The sequence below is a fragment of the Myotis davidii genome, unplaced genomic scaffold (assembly GCF_000327345.1).
Source record: "Myotis davidii unplaced genomic scaffold, ASM32734v1 scaffold68, whole genome shotgun sequence".
NCBI lineage: Eukaryota > Metazoa > Chordata > Mammalia > Chiroptera > Vespertilionidae > Myotis > Myotis davidii.
In genome coordinates, this window is record NW_006300376.1 from 145,116 (window position 1) to 152,779 (window position 7,664).

Below are 7,664 nucleotides of genomic sequence, written 5' to 3' on the forward strand. Positions count from 1 at the left end.
CCTTGGCCGCTATCTAGAAAGTCTGCCCTGAAGGAGGCGGGGTCTGAGAAATGTCCAGGCACTGCACTAGGTACTTTCTCTACTTTTAGTACTAAATCCGAACAATAGTCCTACAAGACAGAAATCCTGGTTTAGAAATGTGGACGCTAAAAGGCAGAGGTTAGGGGTTTGTTCGTTGTCATATATCTGATAACACCCCCAGCTGATTTCCTCTGTTCCTCAGCCAATTCTTTCCACTGAGGGTAGAGTTCCCAGAGCTATTGAGGCTTACGAATCCTCACTATCCATGACAATCCCTGTGGCTCAAGCATGGAAAGGAAGGGAAATGGAGGGTGGCAGCTAGAGCTTTAAGCCCAGGTGCTAAGACTTCCAGTTGGCTGGCAAAACAAAACAGAACTGACCAGAGAGCCCAGAATACACCAGAGGCATAAGACAAGCCAGCAGGAGGGGAGCAGGTGTCAGCCTCTTCCATTCCTTGGATGTCCTTGGGACAGTGTGGAAACGCAGCCTTGAAGACGCTGGCTATTTCTGAACCACAGATCTGAATGCTACATGGAGGTTAAGGTTAAGAACATTATCATTTCCTTTTCAAGGAGAATTTTAGTCTGAAAAGGAAGAATTCACCTGCTGTACTCAGTGATCCAGCTGAACTGCCACCTCCTTGTTGCTATGGGAACCATTTCCTACACACTTTCGGAAACACTCAGCCTGGGTAAACTCTGCCATTGTTAATGCATGTACTTCCACTGGTTCAATTAGAAAAAATATGGTTAATTGGTCACCTACCAAAGACAGGAACTAAAGATCTCCTTCAATCCCATGTCCAATCATAGGGGTGCCTGCAAACTCTGTCCTGCAGGGCATTCACACTTTCCCCTCAGGCTAGTTTCCTAGGTGAACACTGATTGGTGAAGGGGATGTCGGTGATTTAGTTCAAGCAAGTGTACTAGTGGCTATGACTCACCCTACAGGCCTTGGGTTCAGTACAAGCACTAAGGGTATAAGCACAAAGGAGCTGCAGATGAAGAGTGGTGTGTGTACATACTCATTCACACACACACACACACACACACACACACACACACACACACACAACCCCTATTTATTTGATTGTTGTGCTCCACCGCATTCCCTGCCTGGGGGTCAGTAGAAATTCACTGAACCTTAGAACTCAGGCAAAGCTTGCTTCTCTCTGCCTTGAGACCCAGTCTGTACACCACTCTTATTTTGCATTGGTGCCCTGGCCAGTGTGGCTCAGTTGATTGAGCATCATCCCGTGCAATGGGAGGTCACCATTCTCAGTCAGGGCATGTGCCAGGGTTGCGGGCTCAATCGCTGGTGGGGGACACTGGGGGTGGGGGGAAGGAGGCAGCAGGTCAATGTTTCTCTCTCTCCCTCTCCATTCCCCTCTCTTTCTCAAACAAACAAACAAACAAATAAACAAACAAAAAGATGAGGACATTTTTTAAAGATGGAATTCTTTTTTTAATATATATTTTTATTGATTTCAGAGAGGAAGGGAGAGGTAGAGAAGAAAGATGGAACATTAGTGATGAGAGAGAATCATTGATTGGCTGACCCCTGCATGCCCCACACTGAGGATTGAGCCCGCAACTCAGGCATATGCCTCGACTGGGAATCGAACTGTGACCTCCTGGTTCATAGGTCAACGCTCATCCACTGAGCCATGCCAGTCAGACTAAGGTGGAATTCTTTATGTGGCAGAAGCCTCAACATAAGTAGAAAGGGGGCTGAAGTAAGACTCAGAAGACTTGCCCTGCCACTGGTTTAGCTATGGGAGCTCAAGAAAGTCATCTGCCCCAACCGGATAACATTTTTCTCATCTATAATAAAAAATGATCAAGCCTTCTTCACAGCCAACTTTAGTCACTTAAGTAATTGATTGATTGATTCAGTAGTTATCTGGGCTGGGGATATTTCAAATAAACACAAAACAAGGTTCTTACTTTCATTCAAATGTGAGTAAGTAAGTAGCAAAAATAATAAATAGGGAATAAATAGTATACATAAACCGGGGGGTATGAAAGAGAGGGGCCCGACAATGCCTTTGGAATGGGAGGTGGGGTACCGACCGGTGAGGTCGGGGCAGGTATATATGAAGAAGTGACATTTAAGCTGAGATCTGAATGACAAGAAGGAACCAGCCATGCAAAGATATGAGAGAAGGGCAACCAGTAGAAGATATATGTAGCACAAAGGCCCTGTTATAGGAACAAACTTGAAGTATTCAAGGAATTAAAAACAGGCAACATGATGGGTGAAGGGAGAGGGAGGCAGGGACCAGATCCTGTATCCCTTTTTAAATCTTGATGGTGAATTAGGATTTTATTTTAAGAGAGAGAGGAAGACTTGGGAATGTTTTGAGAAGGAACGAGTGGTCATGATTTGATTTGTTTTAAAAAGATTTGTTAAAAAAGAACAAAAGATTTCTTTAGTGACTCCAAGGAAAGTGGATTTGAAATAAGAACACTATTTATAGGAAGCTATTGCACTAGTCCAAGCCTAAAATGATGGTACATAGGTCTAAGGTGATAGGAGAGAAATGGAAAGAAATGGATACTTCTAGACTACATGTTGCAGATAGTGTAGTCTATGGATTATGAGGATAGGTCAGATTTTTTAATTGAGTCGGTGGTTGAGTGAAATGGGGAAGCAAGCCTAAGGAAGGTAGAGTTTACAGGAATTAATAACTCTATTTTACTTTAGACATATTAGGTTTACAATGTCGCGAATATCCAAAGATAGATGTTATCTAGGCAGTTGGACATAGGAATTCAGGAGGCAAGTCGGGGCTGGAGATAAAAATGAGGAAATTAGTCGGTATAGAGGAGGTATTTGAAGCCATGGGACTGGATGAAAGTGACCATGGGTGAAGGGGAGAGAGGATATGCAGGACTGAGCCTGGGAGCTTGCCAACATGAAGATAATGTTGAGGAAGAGGATCCAGCAAAAAGATGTGAAACAGCAGTCACCTTGGTCAGAAGAGTGAGTGGCCAACTAAGAGGCCAACTAACACATTAAGAAGAGTGACCCTGAATTTGACAACACAGAGACAGCCTCATCAGGTAGTTGTGTGGAATGGAAACGTGCTTTTAAAACCACATAGTGCGGTCAGTGATTCTCGAAAAGAGCATCTGTGCAGAGGTGGTACCCAGGGAGGGCTTTTACCAAGTACATTCCTGGACCTCAGCCCCTAGTCAACTGAATCCATATCTTTGGGGTGTTTGTAAAGCCTCTTTACAGCCTAACTAAGTGCCACCATGTTATCCAGTTGTCAGTTATTGTTACTATTATCTCCATGTCCCACTCCCAAGTTTCTATTGTGTTGCTTTCAGAGTTCTCGTAGATGTCTTATGAGTATCACTGTGGGCAGACAGTTGATGTTCTTATCAGCAGAGACACTGATAATATATAACAACCATGTTCCGTGACCCTACTGTCATATATTGTAGTAATTCTTTTTTGTTGAAAGTATTACATATGTCTTATTTTATACACATGTGTTCTCTGCATTGTCCAAATACCCTAGGAGGTCTGGAACTAACAACTGAAGAATTCACAGTAAGTGTTGCAGAGAGAAGTCTCTGAATTGGTTTGTGAAATTTCCCCCCTCAGACATGAGTTCCAGTTGGTTGAGATGATAACAAAAAATGCCCCAACGGTCACCTTTCAAGGCACAGCAAACAGAGGCATGTAGCCACTAGTGACCTTGCAGACAGCTTGCTCATTATCCTTCTTCCCTTCCTCTAATTCTGTGACCTTTGACTTTGTCCCATATTCTCCCATTTTAGAGGCTCTGGATAAATGGGAAGATGAGGCCAGGGTAGAAGAGTGAAGGGAATATTTTTTAAAGATCTCAGAAATGCTTTATTGATTTAAATATATAATTTTGAAAGTAACTAATAATTTCCTGACAATTGCTTCTGAGGAGTCTGCTGAGCCTCTGGAGAAATGATTATGAACACATTACTATGTCAATTATCAAATTACCTCCTTCTCACCCTCATACACCTGGATATGGCTCAGGAGGGCTGTCACAGGAGCCTGCTCCACAGTGATGTCTGTATTAATGAGCAAGAAGCAGAGGTAAATATCGTGGTGATTAAATCTACTGTGGATAATAATCTAGAAGGCACAGCTAGTCAGAGGGCAGCAAAGTGACACATGAATTTATTCTGAATTTTTAAGTATGTAGAATAAGAACAATAAAATGAGTTTTGACAATAGAAAATGGAAATGAGAGAAAATAGCCTAGATTCACAGATGATTGGAAGGATCATAGGAAGAAGGCAGTACCAATTATCACCATTATAGTTCACGAAGAGCACTGAGTTAGCATGGCCCTGCCCACAAATTAGATCTCCATAGAAGATTGAAATATTAGTTGAAAAATTAGTTTTCAAGGACAGGAAAGAAGAAGACAGGTGGTTTGAGACCATGTTTACAGAATGAGAGTGGTTGGGGTCTAGTCGGCTGGCTCCTACAAGAAAAAAATAGAGGCCAGTTGAAGCAGCCTGCCTTAGTGGGAGAAGCTAAGGGTCGGGAGGTCAGCAGTCAATGGGAGTCTTGTTGAGCAGAGGTTGACAGTAATATACGGTGATTATGCCCAAGACAGAAAGGCCAGAATGTCAGCCACTTGGTGATGTCAGCCACTTTCCCTCCTTTCCCAAAGTTGCTGCTCCCTTTAGTGTTATTCCCCTTTCCTGTCAGCACTGGGCCTGATCTCAAGAGTAAATGGGAAGAACATTGACAGGAACGCCCCAAAATTAATCTCTTGTCTGCTCCTAGCAGTGCCTGTTAAGTCCAAGGAGACAACAGGCCCATCTGATGTATAGGCAGAGGGTTGGGAAAGAAGAGGACTCCCACTCTGAGGCGGACACTGTGGTCAGCCTCTTTGGACTTGGGAGTGGAGCCTATGAGAGAGGAGCCGTCACTCAATGTAATTTTATTTTATTTTTTAATATATTTTATTAATTTTTTACAGAGAGGAAGGGAGGGAGATAGAGAGTTAGAAACATCAATGAGAGAGAAACATCGATCAGCTGCCTCCTGCACATCTTCCACTGGGGATGTGCCCGCAACCCAGGTACATGCCCTTGACCGGAATCAAACCCGGGACCCTTCAGTCCACAGGCCGACGCTCTATCCACTGAGCAAAACTGATTATGGCACAATTTTATACACATTTATTGGACAACTGCTACTGCCAGGGTCTGTGTCAAAACCTTGGAACGTAAGGAAGAACAGATACATCAACAAGCCATGTCAACACGGGAAGGTAACCTCAATAACTTGTTTCTATCCTAAGGGTGTTATGGCACTAAGGAGGGTGCACAACATTCATCACTGAGGCCTGAGGGCTGCCAGAGAAGGTTCATAGAGGAGACACTACATTTGGTTCTGAAAACCAAACAGGAGAGTTTTCCAGGATATGTGTTGGCAGAGAAAGGAAGGCTGGAAGATAAGGGAAAAGAGGGAGGAAAAGGTGCTCCAGAGAGTGGGAACAACATGTGCAAAGGCACAGAGGCATCACATGGTCAGGAATGCTAAGGGAGCCACAGGGTTTTGGAATACCTGGAGTATAAAGGGCACAAAGCAGACATCACTAGTGTTCAACGGTATCTGATTCTCCTTTCTTTCCTGACCCTGTGAGAGACGACACTTCCCATCTCCTTTGTGGGAATATGGAGCCACAGCTTAGCTCTGGCCAATGAAATATAAGTGGAAGTGACAGATGCCACCACCATGCCAAGGCAGGGGAATCCTCCTGAGAGTCTCCAGCCTCTCTTCTCCTCTGCTTAGAGCATCTGTATTGAGAGACAGAGCCGCAGGCAGGGGGTTTGGGAGCAGTTTCTCGCCGTGCTAAGGAGTTTGGATGCTCTGGGCCCTGGGGAGATGTGAAAGGTGCTTTAAACATGGGAGAGACATGATCAGGTTTGGCGGTTAGATGGGAGGGTGTGACTGAAGGCAGAGACCAGTTAGGAGATTATTGAAGCTGCTGAGTAACTAAAGGCTTGAACTAAGACCATGGCAGTGAGATGGGGAAATGGTAATATGGTAAAACTAGGAGGACTTACCAGCGATAGCTTAGATGAATGGAGAAAAAGAGAAGGAGGAATGAATTGAGAATGGCTTTGATTTTTGGCTTGGGTGGCTGTGTGGATAATTTCATCATTAACCAGGATTCAGGATGGTGGACATGTTTGGGTGACAGATTATTTAACATTTTTCCCTGTCAATTTCCCAAAGACCCTGGTGCTACACCCAGTAAACGTTTCAGTCCACAGGTTCTAGCTTCCAGGTTCTTCCTCTATAACAAGCATGTCAAACTCGCGGCCCACCTAATGAGTCTTTTTTTTTAATCCTCCCAAGAATATGTTTTTATTGATGGAGAGAGAGAGAGAGAGAGAAAGAGAGAGAGAAAGAGAGAGAGAGATCGACATGAGAGAGGAACATCAATTGGTTTCCTCCCTTATGAACCCAACTGGGGATTGTACCTGCAACCTGGGTACGTGCCCTGACCGGAAATTGAACCCACGGTGATCAGGGTGTAATGAGTCTTATATGGTCCTATAGTCCCACTGATGGAGAAAATCGTTGAGCTATCCCTCCAGAGGAATGAGCTATGAAATCAGGGTATACCCAACCTTCTCCCAGCACACTTGTGGCTTCTGATTAAAGTCATATTATTAGGAATAGCAAATAGTAATGACAAACCCTGTTATATTCCAATACCTTGGAAGGCACCATAAATCAAGAGAAGGTGAGTAAGGTGTGATCTTAGGCCCAGCAGAGCCACCCATAATTGTCATGGCAAAAGGAATCTCCTGGCCAGTGATTTAGAACCTAATGACCATCTAAAACCGTGAGGCAGTTGTTTGTCCAGATGTTACTGGATCACCCACCTCTCCTCACCATCCCCATAGGTTTTTGGAATCCTATGGCTAAGTTGGGAGGTCCTGGCTATCATTGGGAAGTCATATACCAAACCCAAGCATCTGGATACTGCTGTCAATAATAGTAATAATGAACATTCTTTGAATATTGGCCCAATATACAGAGGCACCCAGCACCTGAGCTCTGTAGCTGACTTCTGTACTTATAGGTGGGCACATTCTAGACCTAGAACTGGCTGTCTCAATTAGTATAGGCTTCACATCAGATGCTCCGGGGGGTTGCATAGGGAATGGGGGACTGGCTATTTCTAGCTAAGAATGATGTGAAGATCAAAAATCCAGTCAGAAACAGGTGCATGGGGAGAGGGACAAGAAGTAAGGGAGAAAGGTGCATTTGGTGCCCACACAAGTGCCATATGGCTGCCATGAGCCGCGAAGCTGCACTGCAGCCTCTGCTCACTGAGAGCATTGGCAGACTTGGCCTCACTCCTCCAGGTTTGTCAGTAGAAGACGTCTAAGACTATATAGGTGGCTGGACATTAGTAGGTGTGGCCACGCAGAACAGGGTGAATGGGGACAAATGATGACTTCTGGGGCCTCAGTGAGAAAAACAAAGCCATAGTGCAAATTAATTATTCAGCCGAGCACCTTTCCCAGGGCCCCCTCCTCAGAATAAGAACTAGATGACAACTGGGAGATGTGAGGACCAGCAGCTCTTGGGGTTGGCCTTCTTGTGCTCCATCCCCC